Source organism: Dermacentor albipictus, chromosome 3 (assembly GCF_038994185.2).
Source record: "Dermacentor albipictus isolate Rhodes 1998 colony chromosome 3, USDA_Dalb.pri_finalv2, whole genome shotgun sequence".
NCBI lineage: Eukaryota > Metazoa > Arthropoda > Arachnida > Ixodida > Ixodidae > Dermacentor > Dermacentor albipictus.
In genome coordinates this window covers 60,817,247-60,830,390 of record NC_091823.1, presented here as the reverse complement: position 1 = coordinate 60,830,390, position 13,144 = coordinate 60,817,247, and the positions used below count along the sequence as shown (strand labels likewise).

Below are 13,144 nucleotides of genomic sequence, written 5' to 3'. Positions count from 1 at the left end.
TAGGAAAACACGGCGACTCGTAGCAGTTTCTTAAATTACCCGAATTCGATCTCTGGCTCCTTGTACGACTCGTTCAGACATCCCCGCCCTCCCCCAACGGTCCACCTCATCCGGCCGCTCTCGGTGCATTCTGGCCCTGCCATAGCACCCACGCGGAACGCTAATAAAGCTCTAAATTACGCGCCGCCTGTGCCTGGAGCACTTTATGCAAACGAGCTCGATCTTATACGTGCGTGGCCGCGGAGAACGCGCGCGCGCGCGGGCGCACACGTCGATGGCGCGCGAGACGACCCCGGAACCGTTACCGTCTCGGTCTGCACAAAAAACTCGGAGCGCACGGCGGTGTCCAAACTTCCGCCGCCGCTGCCACCGCTTCATTCCTATCTCGACTTTTGCTGCTCGGGGCACGGACAGGACATTAAGCGCTCCGCCGTTAGGACGAGGAGGCGGCGATCCTTTGTCTAAGGGGGAGCGAGAGAGAGAAATAAGGAAAGTGAAAGGGTGGATGAAGATGCGGTGCGTACGGTGTGTCGCTTGCATATATACCGCATCCCCATACGCACTTCAAGAGAACAGCGCCGCAGAAAGAAAGCGCGACACGGGATCTTTTTTTCTTTCTTTTTATTCTTTTTTTCTTTCTTTTTATTCTTTTTTTCCTTTTTTGCATAGGCTCATGTCGCGCTCGGAATTGTCCTCCATGTATTTGCGTTTCTTTTATTTAATTTTTTTTTCAATTTTCGGTGCACACGGCTTCCAGTCTCCCCGGTGTCCCCCCTGTGGTCCTTGACGCATCGGTCTCTGACGCTGACGACCATTGTTAATCTGCGTTTTTGCTTTCGTAATATTTATTGCTAATCCGCGTTCCTCGCTCTTTGACGATACATACTTAAACGCAGCGGAAGTGGCCGTTGTCGCAACGGCGGGTGCAGAACAGCGCTCGTCCGCGGCGAACGAATCCACTCAGATACCACGGCATGCACCGAGACATTATTACAAATGACGTATTTCGTATACGAACCGCGCTCTCACCTTCACCCTCCGCATTTCGCCCGGGTCTCGTATTTTGTCTTATAGCACGAAAAAAAAGAAAGGAAAAATAAAACTCGATTATTACTCTTCTGTCCGCCTGTCCAGTATTTTCCCGTTCTCCGATCTTTCTTTCTCTTCCCTTTCTGTTTTTTTTTTTTTAATCTTCTCGTCGTACCCGCCCCCTCATCGACTCCAAGGGCGACATTCTCCGCTTGTCTTCGGAAGAGCAGTGGCAGCGAGTGGCGACCGTACACGGGGGAGAAAGAGAAAGATTTCTGGAACGTGGTCCGAAATAATAAGGCGTCGTTAAGAAGGGGAAATTTGCCTGGCAGTTTGGTCTGCCCGGTGTCCCGACGCGACGGGCAGGGCTGTGTGTGACGACGCTTGGTGGCACCCGCGCGCTCTCTCGCGGCTATTAACTGAGGGCTGTTCGCTTGAACGGTATAGCATCCTTCTCTGCCCCCACTGCTTTCGCTTTTACGTTCTATTCGTTTTCACCGCCTCTTGCGTTGTCGTCGGCCGCCGTGACGGTACGTACTTTTGCTGTGTAAACGAATTGCGAGTTAACTTTTTGTTCATCTAGGGGACATTTTATCTTCGCGTGACTGGAGTCTTTCCTCCGTTGCCTGCTCCTAGGTGCCGGCGTAGGATCTTGGTTGTCGTTTACTTTTTCCTTCAGAATCTTTTTTATATGTGTGGCGTGTGTAATCTATTCTGCCAGTTATTAGAGCTCTCTTCATCACTCCCACGGGAGCGCTGGCAGTATTCTGTGACGAGTCTCGGCATTAGGGTCGGCATGGGAGCAGTTCAGCCGAGAAAGATAGATGAAGAAATCAGCCAGGGCCACCGCGGTTGCAATTATGAGATCTCGCATGTAGTTAAGGGGCAGATTGATCTATCAATTATCTGAGCTGCTAAACTTCCTGCCATCGTTATCTATATACTAGCGATACTGACTGCTTGAAAAAAGAAAAGCAACCATTTCTTCACTGCTATCTTTTTTGTCTTTGTTCCTTATAAAAGATCAAACGTCGCCTAATAATATGGTGTGTTGCGCTTTTACCACCATGCAACTTCAGGGACGTTTTTCTGGAACCTATAGTCCAGAATTATACAGGGTGATGCACGTAATATTAAGTTCGGCCAAACTTTAATTATATTTGAAATCCATGCAGCTCGACCGAACCAAGGTAACGTTTGCTGTTTGGAAATACCCAGCTTAGATAAGTTGTCCTTATTAATTAGTCAGTTTCACGATTGTTATACTTAGGTGAAAAGAGTCAACGAGAAAATTGTAGAGCAACATGAAAAACTTCCGATACAGCTTTCTGTTCCGCAATACATGCTCCACAAACGTTTTTCCGAGCGTGAAAGAAGGCCGGAAATACGCGCAAAATTGCCGTGCGACTGGCCGCTCGAGGCACTTTGCGTGTATTCGCGGGTTTCTTTCACGCTCGGAAAAACACACTTATATAGCACGTACTGAGCCACAGAAAGCTGTATCGGAAGTTTTTCATGTTGCTCTACAATTTTCACGTTGATATTGCTCATCTTATTATAATAATTGAGAAGTTGAATAATAATTAAGAATAACTATCCAATTAGGCGTAATGAAAAAAAAAGATAATCTGAATATCTCCAAGTGCCGGCAAACATTACCTTAGTTCTGTCCAGCTACGTAGCATTGGCTTAAGGCATTGCGTAGCATTGCCTACGTAGCATTGGCTTAAGGCAAGGGATCATTATGGTCAGCGAAAGTATAGCTTGCGTAACTGATAAAAATTGAAACACCTTTTCTTGCTGTATTTCTTCACTTTTAGTTTATTACTAATCAATATCAACGCTAGTTGTATCTTTAGGGATATTCATAAACCTTCATATTAGTGGGAAATGACAGTATGGACTGAGAGCACATTTTACGCAATGAAGTCCCTCAGCAATGCCCGGTGTTTGTATTCGGATCAATATAACCTGTCCAGCTGCGCACAGCTCATTTTTATACCGGGTAGATAGATGTCCGATATCAACCTTGGCACAATCGGTACGTCTCTTCTCGACACCCCTTTATTTGCAAACTTAGCATAATGCCCGTTGCAGACATGACATGCCTAAACGCCCTCTCTATGTATACCATCAACGATTCTCAAACTTCGCTTTCATTTCATTGCTTGTTTTAACGGTCGGAGTACATTTCTTTTTTTTTATGTCCACCTATTGCGAGGCTCCTGCTCGTTACGTTTGTCAGCTGAGGCCTGTGAGTTCATTGTCGAAGAAGCAACCATCTCGGCATGCTTTAGTCTTAGTTTCTCGTTCTCTACGTTCGCAACACTTCACTACGCGGCCCTCGATGATCCTGGCGAATTCGAGTTGGCCGAGGCGAAAGAAATGTAGGAAACTGCAGCGAGAACAGGCGCAGTAGCTTGTCTCATCAGCATTGCTTACGTACACCCTGGAGGAAGGATAAGAAAGAAAGGGATAAGAAAGCGAGAAGGAATCCCGCTACAAGATCAGCATTCTCCTGCCCATATCTCTCCGCGTCTCCTTTCCTCTTCGCTCGGTGGCGCGCGAGAACTGGTTTCGGTGGCAAACCGACGATCAGAGGACGAGAAGAAGGGGAGGCAAAGAATGGTTTTCCGATAAGCGAGGATCGATAGCCGGAGCTGAGCCGATTCCGGTGGCTGCCGGAGGCACTCATCCCTCAAGGGCTGCTGCGCGAATATGGCACCCCGGCTTGTACCTAGCACGGGACCGACAGCCGCGATACGGCCGCCTAAAGAGCGATGGCGGAGCGGGAGGGGAAGCACAGTGCCAGCGCTGCCATTGAAGAGCTCGCTGAGCACTCCTCATTAAGATATCGCCGGCCGAGTCGATCGCTGCCTCCTTTCCCCTCTCCCCCGATGCGGTTCGAATGGCGTGGCGCGTATGTGCACGCGTTCCTCTTTCTCTCTTCCCGAGCACTCGACTCTTAATGCTGCGTCGCTTGCGGGCTCTTGTTTGTGTTACCCCGTGTCACATTAAATGGATGAATGAATGAATGAATGAATGAATGAATGAATGAATGAATGAATGAATGAATGAATGAATGAATGAATGAATGAATGAATGAATGAATGATCAAGTCAGCTGTGGAAGTGCTAGCCAAGAAACGTTTGAGAAAATATTGATAAATATTTTCATATGCTTCAAACAAAACGGCTGTCATCCAAACGCTAAATAATTTAAAAGTAGAATTTCTTCTCTTTTGTTTCTTTTTTTCTTTTAGCAGGAGAATTTTCTATCGAATATATAATGCTGTCATTTCTTGTAATCTATTTCCTCCATGGCGTTCAAAACATTTTTTTCTAGTTTTGTGTGAGCGTGCAACAAGATCGACATCTCAAGTGTGACGCTTCAAATTTAAATTTGCTCCTTCCGTGCTTTTGCATTTCTCGGAATTATCTCTCCCAGCACGGATAAAAGTTAGTGCACGTGCTCTTTTGTCACGGAAATTGTGTCAGCCCGTTTAATACACATGTAATCTCTAGAAACGCATTAGGTCTTGGAAATGACAGTTTAGTTAGGCTTCATCTGCCTGGTGGCTATTAGCGCTGCATGATTTAGAGAGTCAGGAGGAAAAATAATGTGTTCCCAAGTATGCTGCACGCTGTCAGCTTGAATAAATAAAATAGTTACAAAAATAAAAGCACGTTAGTGAAACATGATCAACATCTGAATAGTTTAATGCATTCGTACTACAACCAAACGCAATGAAGATGAGGAGAAAGATGGAATGAACATTAGTGCTCATTGATTAGTTCATTCACCCTTTCATGCACTTTCTAACTGGTCTTTTCCAGCGCTTTTTGTTGAACGGCCGCGTTTACAAGAACTCAAAGGTAAAGAAAGACAACCGCAAGGAAAATTGTTTCCGCGGGATTGCAATGTTAAATAACTACATAATATAAGACGGCAATGAAGTACGCATTTGAAACTCTATGTAATGATATTGGCATATAGCGCGGTTCCTTCTTTTTTATACCCAGTTACTGCTAAAGGTTTGTTTTTCTTTTTCAATTTTTGATATCTACATTGCTATGTTGTTTAATTTTTCTGTTTAGGTGCAGTGACTTTGGGTAGCTACGCTATACTGTCGCAATTAATAGACAACAAGTGGTCTTCTGTGGGTCTTTGAGAGGCGGCATTTTTGTCTCATCTCATCCTTGTTTATCGTACTATTTGCGGCGTCTTTTGCATCTGTGAGCCTGAGAATTTTACCCGAAGCTTGCATCTGCGCAGGAGCGCGAAGGTTAAATAGAATATAAGACAAATGTAGGGCGAGACTGAGCAAAAATGCTACGCTTGCGTAATATCAAGGACTCTTCGATTACAGCAACCTTCGTAGTGAGTGTGCAGTTTGAAGATCTCGCTGGTTGGGAATTCCTGCAGTTGCCAGCTCTTTTTAAGATGATGAAGATGCGTATAGACACTATCGCGATGTTTTAAGATTCTTGAAAGTCGCAGGCATTAAGCCAATAAAGTTTACTGTAGCTGAGACATCTCTGTTTATGTAACGAATGACGCGAAAGTTGCCTGACACCCAAAGTGCCTCGTTGCAGTATAGCTATAAAAGCAGTCTTTTTCATTGTTTCTCTACATTCTTTTCTAGTATTTTGAAATACAATTTATATTTTTGCTGGCTTGGCCTACCCAGGCAGTGGGATGAAAGTGCTCGGGCTGCGAGAGCAAATCCCGCCATTTCCTTCTATAGGCGCCGCTCCCCGATTCTGACCACGCGCCGAGGCAATATTTTTTTCTAATCACCGCTCCCTGAAGTGCCGCAGAGCCCTGGCCATGGCGCCGTTACGTTGTATGTGTGCCGTTCTTACCGTAATCCGCGCGTTTAAGCATTTTCGTGGTTTCTTTCCTCACATTTTTCTCTGGCCCGACGTGCACACCTCGGTACACCCTAAGGCAATGCCGCCTAATGTTCTATCGTGTGTTGGAGCCTTTTCAAGTGTATCTTTAAGAACAAAAGACGGCTGTGTGTCTCCTTCCATTTCCTTTGTGTGTGTGGATTTGTGCATGCGAGTGAGTGAGTGAGTGAGTGAGTGAGTGAGTGAGTGAGTGAGTGAGTGAGTGAGTGAGTGAGTGAGTGAGTGAGTGAGTGAGTGAGTGAGTGAGTGAGTGAGTGAGTGAGTGAGTGAGTGAGTGAGTGAGTGAGTGAGTGAGTGAGTGAGTGAGTGAGTGAGTGAGTGAGTGAGTGAGTGAGTGAGTGAGTGAGTGAGTGAGTGAGTGAGTGAGTGAGTGAGTGAGTGAGTGAGTGAGTGAGTTTGCGTGCGTGTGCGCCCGCGTTTGTTCTTCCTTTCCTGCCTGTTTGCGCACGATATTATTCACATTGCTCTATCGATATCATTTGACAAGACATCCACCCGCCGTGGTTGCTCAGTGGCTATGGTGTTGGGCTGCTGAGCACGAGGTCGCGGGATCGAATCCCGGCCACGGCGGCCGCATTTCGATGGGGGCGAAATGCGAAAACACCCGTGTACTTAGATTTAGGTGCACGTTAAAGAACCCCAGGTGGTCAAAATTTCCGGAGTCCCCCACTACGGCGTGCCTCATAATCAGAAAGTGGTTTTGGCACGTAAAACCCCATATATATTGACAAGACATCCGCGCTTGCCATGAGTAAAACCAGCATCCCTATGTTATTGTCTCACGAATTTTGCTTGCTGTCTACTGCAACCAAGCAGTCGCAACACGTGAATTTATGCAAAGAAAGATCTAGTCGCGACATACTTAATTGCCAGTTCGCGTTCAGCAAACATATATTTCAGCCGCAGCAGTTGCACACTTGCTGCCTTGGTCCTGCTCCATCTTATCACCATACGAAACATCGCCAGCCGCTGCCAGCGGTTATGACACTGTGACAGGGAAAAAATAAAGAGCAGGGAAACGAATACAAGTAATCGTAAACTGCGAAAGCTTTATAAGGCATGTATGGCCAAGTCGTATAAAGCAGCTGCTGTGTAACTGAAGAGACTGGAAAAAGGAATGTAAGCATATTTTTGTTCTTTCTCCGCTTACATGTACCGGATTATGTGTGGCTGTATGCGATGGACGGCGTCCGTGAAGCTGCTTCTTAATTGGCGCATTATACGCACCCTTTATGCCCCGAGCACGCAGGGGCCACTGATCGGCTTGGCTCGCCTCGCAACGGCATTTTCTTCCTAAGCTCTCGCGCGTGAGGTGGCTATCTAGCACCATGATCCAAATGCGTAACGCGTGATTCCTGAGCTGGCTGTCGAGGCTTATCGCCGCGTGAGAAATGGGCTCACGTCAGTTGGCCGTGATGCCGACGGGGCTTTGACCGGGCGTTCGCGAATCGCAAGTACAGTTGAGATGGTACGGGAACCGCGTCTTAATATAAATCCGTAATACTGATGCCTAAGCTCTTTTTTGAAAGTTACTTGGTCAGGATGCCCGTGAAAATAGCTGATACTTTATGGTGCGTTGAAAGTCCATGAGCTTTCATCAGTTTTACCAGTTGATAACCTCGTATCAAAATGAAGGAATCCTTCAAAGGCGTTTTAGGAAAAATTAGTATGGGGGGACACAGTAAAAGTCCGCTTCTCAGGTAGGCTCATGTATACTCCCAGAAAGTGCTGAAGAAAGAAAACAGGCTAGAAGGACGTTGATCGAAAATGCTGTCTTCGTCTCATAATTTGTTTATAGGTAAGGCATAGTTATTATTTATTTCATTTTTTTATCTTGCAGCATCCGTGTGTTCGCAGCATGTTGAAAGTCCTCAAAATATTTTAATTTCGGAAGCAATCATTTCAATTTTGCAGTCATTACTATCTTTCTTTTTTGTTCGTGGGTGGCAGGGTAATCAAGAAACCCGATATTTTGCCCACCTTCATACAATTTTGAAACATAGCGCCAGTGAAAGAGCTTTCACAAACTGCAGTCTCCTGACCACCAGGTGTTCTCGCGTGAATTCAAACTGGTGTGCGAGAGACACGCAGCTGTCAGGCGCCATCTAGCGATGGAGCGAAACACATGTCTTTCGGGGCATTAGCAGTAAGTGGGTCAAGCTACAATCTAGACTGATCGGTGTACGAATTCGAAAATATAAGGCCATGTTCGAGTAGAATTACATCGTTACTCGACCTTCATTATTTGATAGACCCCACTGCTGTCGTTTCTAACCTACAACAATACTTTGTTGGGCAACTAAAGCACCGATGTCGCAGCTGCATTTTTAACGTATTTTCTGTCATTGCGCTTGTTTCCTTCCGTTTTGAGCATTATTTTTCTCCGAAGAAAAAAAGGGAACAACCTCTCGATGTTAACAGAATAAACTGTGAATGGTTCCAGAATGCGTTACATCCAAAAATAAGAGCACCTAGTTGCTTTATGGAGCGTCACAAATGGTATTGATAAAATAAGCAGCCTTTAGGCCTTAATGATATATCAAGTGCAGGAAATCGTAGAGGCTTTAGATGAGCGTGATATACTCCCTCGATGAATTTTGAAAACGAGGCGATCAATCAACACTATTTAGAAAGCACTAGACACACCCGTACGGCGCTCCTATGCGCTTAAAATGGCCTGACTATTTCGGATAGAAGCTGTCCATCTCTCTGATACTATAGGCGTAGGTTTTATTCTAGTTGTTATCAACGAAAGCACGAATGCGGTTGACGAGCGCCACATCGGTACGTCAGATGTCGCGACTCTAAGCCGAGTACACAGAACACTATGAGCAGCAGGTGCGTCGCTATTAAGAGTTGAGGGCTGACAGTGTTGTTCTAACACACTGTGGATTTTTTGCCTTAATGTGGTTCTCGGGCCTGCGATATAGACTGCGACAGGGACGAGTGGTGTTTCAGAATTTTGCGCGACAATTCCCGTCCCCCTACTAATTTTTCTCTTGTTTTATCTCTTTAGTTCTCTTTCCCCCTTCCTTTTGTGCTGCGTATCAAACTGGATATCTTTTTTTTTTCGGGTTGTCCTCCCTGCCTCTGTTTCGTCTCTCTCTCTCTCACGATCTCTCTCTCTCTCTCTTTGTTACTTGCCCATAAACTAGGGCAATTGTTCGAATCCGTACGCGTCATGTCCCTAAACGAAGTAGCACGTGTGAAAATAAACACCCACGATGCCAGAAGGATCTGCAGCTGCACCCTCTTGTAACACAGGGATTACATTTCTTGTAGGGGTGAGCATGCGGGCGTTTAGCAACTCCCTTTCAATTTTTGAACAACGTGCTTAAGGCGCGACAGCACCACACGAGAGGGGCGCAAACGAAGCACTGTTCCTGCGCGTCACATTCGGGCTATACTTTGTAGTTTGATCACGTTTGAAGTTTTATTTTTTTCTTCAAAAAAAAAGTCTATAGGTGAGGTATGTCGTGGCCTCATATGACAAACTTGTATTCTTGAAAGAACGAACTAACAAACGAACGAACGAACGAACTAAAGAAAGAAAGAAAGAAAGAAAGAAAGAAAGAAAGAAAGAAAGAAAGAAAGAAAGAAAGAAAGAAAGAAAGAAAGAAAGAAAGAAAGAAAGACAGACAGACAGACAGACAGACAGACAGACAGACAGACAGACAGACAGACAGACAGAAAGAAAGAAAGAAAGAAAGAAAGAAAGAAAGAAAGAAAGAAAGAAAGAAAGAAAGAAAGAAAGAAAGAAAGAAAGAAAGAAAGAAAGAAAGGAAACACTTTCCAAGGACATTTTACGCTACCAACTATACGGCCTCATCAAGAAGGAATGCACGTATTTTGTTTTGCCACCAAAATATGCTCGGCGACGCGGGAGCAAAATAAAAAAGGCACTGCCCAGTTCTCATGCTAATCCATCGTAATCCGAAGCTTCCACACGCTACCCACCTCCCCGAAATAGTGTCCAACCACACAGTCATCTGTCACGCCACTCGACTCCCGTGGATTAAATTACGGTGTGTGCCGCGAGCGGCCCTGCACCGTTGAGCATTCGTCGCGCACTACTCGGGTGGTGAGTCAACAGCGTCTCACGGTTACGGACGAGTCCGAAAGAAGATACGCTGCCGCGTCAAGCTCACGGGCCAACTTGCCGCCCACCATATGCGCGAGGAAATGAGGAGGGATAGCGTGATGCATTAGCGAAGTGTGCAAAATACGATACAGTTGCCGTATTTGTCTCCTCGCGACGAACGAATCATGATCGAGCTCACCGAGCGTGGCTTGAGTATCACCGCCACGTGAGTAGGAGAATCACTCGCTCGGGAGTTTTCCCTTGCTCTAGCATCCTTCCTAAAGTACAGCGCTATTTACAATGTCCTGATAACTGTTACAATGCTCACGGCGAATGTGGTAGGTCCGGGGGTGCCTTGATAACACGCCTTTAAGCACAGGCTGGTGACGGGTCCCACTGACTTGGCAAGAAATGGTGTGATGCTATGGTGGAAATTTCTGTTGCCGAAAGCAACGATTATTACAAACACACTTTTACTTTGCAGAACTTTCGGACATCTTTTTATTTCTTGCAAGTTCAAACTGAAAGCCAGAAATAGAAGCGTGCGTGCCTGACAAACGTCCCCGCTCCTGCATACAGTTCAGAAAACGGTTCTCACACAAAAGCAATAAGAACTCTGTTCTACACTAACAGGTAGTGAAACTGAGGAAGAAAAAAATTTCAGTTTTACAGTTCTGGGCATACAGAAAATTTTCAACATACAAAATTCCTGTACACTTGTAACTTAAAACAGTGTCTCGGTACTTATAAAGCCGCACGCGTTACACGAATATGAAATCGACATATATTTGTGCGCTACTAAGTGTTAACAAACTATAAATTAACATGCGTTTTATTCGACTTATTCAGTACTAGCCAACGTTTCCGGTCTGTTTACGAGGCTGAAAACAACGAATGCCAATTGGAACTAATATGAAGCTTAGGGGCGCGTGTTGCAGGACATAAAGGTAACAATCCGATTCTAGCGTGCACATCAACGAGACGGAAGCCAGACGTCGTCGCCGCGCTGATCCCGATGTTCGCAACCGCGAGAACGCGCCCAAACGCCAGCGACTCAACGCGGAACCACCTGCATTGGGGGAAAGCTTCACGCTCAGTCATATTTTTTTAAGAAAGGGGCCTGATTTTTTCGCTGGCGTGGTCCACGCTGTTCACCACAATATTTACGAGCTAACTAGCCAGACGGCTCAGAATTTAGAAATAAGAAAACGGGAAGTTCCAAGAGTTTCGACTCAGTACCAATTTACTCCAGAATAATTGTCAAATGTGGCTGAAGTTACAAGGACATTCACATGGCATTCGCGCCCATAAGAGCGAACAGAATGACCTATGCAAGGGGCCGGAACCACAACCGGGAAGTGTGAAAGTCAATCTACGGCATGAATTTTCATACGTTTTCAGCGCTAAGTGTACATGCTGTGTCGGAACAGGAAATAAGGTTTGCCCCTCATCGTGTTTGTTATCTTCAAAACCCTTTTAACGAGGATGTTAGTAGACACAGGTCAACTTCTTTGTTCCATCAAGCGTATGACAGCTGTCTTATACGAATGCATGGGCTTTGGTTGCCAATGAAATTAGATACCCAAAAGCCGTCGTATGAACTGCATGCTTTTCGGAAGGCTGTGTCGTAGTCATACGGAGCTAGCTATACAAAAATTCGCAATGAAACTGATAGAAATTGCAGAAGAAATATTTCAGGTCAATTACAAAGTTTGGCTGGCTTTTCTTTTCTTTATTTTTTGTGTATGGTCGAGTTTATAGCATAGTCCAAGTACACCTGTGGCAAATACTTAGCTTAAAGAGAAACAATACGATTGAAGGCGTGAACTTGCGTATTACTCTCGCACAAACAACATTTGATCATTTTTCAATAAACCCGATCCATTTTCAAAGTGATAGCGTTAACTGCCCCCTGTCACAAGAAATCCGGTGTCGGGGTTGGCGTCGGCGCCGGCGTCGGCGGATTAGACCATGAGCAAGAATTTCCGTATATTTTAGCTATATGTATGTGCCACGCCTTGCTGCGTCACATACAGTATATGTGGCTTATATTGCCACATCATTCTATCACTAAAGATGCTCACACCCTACCTTACATTATCTACAAAGTTATTCCTCGGAATTTTGAGACTGGCAGCTCACAGACAAATGTCACGAAACAAAACACCGACAAGGCATGCATTTTATGTTAAATCTTCTCAGACCTAAATATTAAAAGTGCGAAACAATAACGGAAACCTGGAAATGATGAATTTTATTAGCAAAGCTGTGTACTATCTCCGAGATCGACCCACAAAAAAGCCCGCGTTTCTACCAGAAAGCTTGCCTTCGTGCACAGCGTTCGCCGCCAGCGTTTCCCGGTGAACATTACGGTTACATAAGCTGCAGTTGCTGCGAAGTGTGAGAGGCAGTTAGGAATCTTTAAGTGTTAACGCGTTCCACTCTTGAACGTGAAGCTTAAGTGTTCTGCATTTCTTTTTTTTTTCCCCTCACGGACAACTCCCCTGACGCTGACACCGACACTGGATTTCGTGCGACACGGCGCCTTTAACGCAGGTCGCGTTAAGATCATCCATAACCACAAATCCAAAACCACGCATGTCCATCGCGTGGCGCAGAGGCGTTCCTGAACTAATTGAATTTCTGGAACTAAAATGCGTCAGAAATTTCGTAAAATGCGCTTACAACAGAGTATACACAGAGTACACACACGTCTGTAAGTACGCTTACTTACAGACGTGGTAGCGCCGGGCTGTGATTTGAATATACGGGATACATAATCCTGTCATGTGGAAATTCAAACACAAGCCCCTTTTCCAGCTGCCCTTTGAGGTTTGGCGCGGCTGTGAACAACCTTCAAAATCGGCCCACGCAAGAGGCCTTGTTTCTACCAAAAAGCTCACCTTTGTACATAGCGTAGGCCACACGCGTTTCCCGGTATACATTATGGTTACATAAGCAGCAGTTGCCGGGAAGCGTGAGAAGCAGCAAAGAATCTTTGAATACTATTGCGTTCCCTTTTTAAGGGCTAAGCTTAAGCGTCTCTAAAATTGTCACCGAAGCGATGTATAGCCTACAAACAGCTTTTGGAACAATATTGAACTCGATGCATCTGGCAAGG

At 45.4% G+C, this 13,144-nt stretch overlaps 1 protein-coding gene across 2 annotated transcripts in view; it reads right to left on the bottom strand.

The window, feature by feature from the left end:
• Positions 1-13,144, bottom strand: part of LOC135898765 (uncharacterized) — a 138,011-nt gene that overhangs the window by 13,048 nt on the left and 111,819 nt on the right. The gene's annotated exons all lie outside the window — the stretch shown is intronic.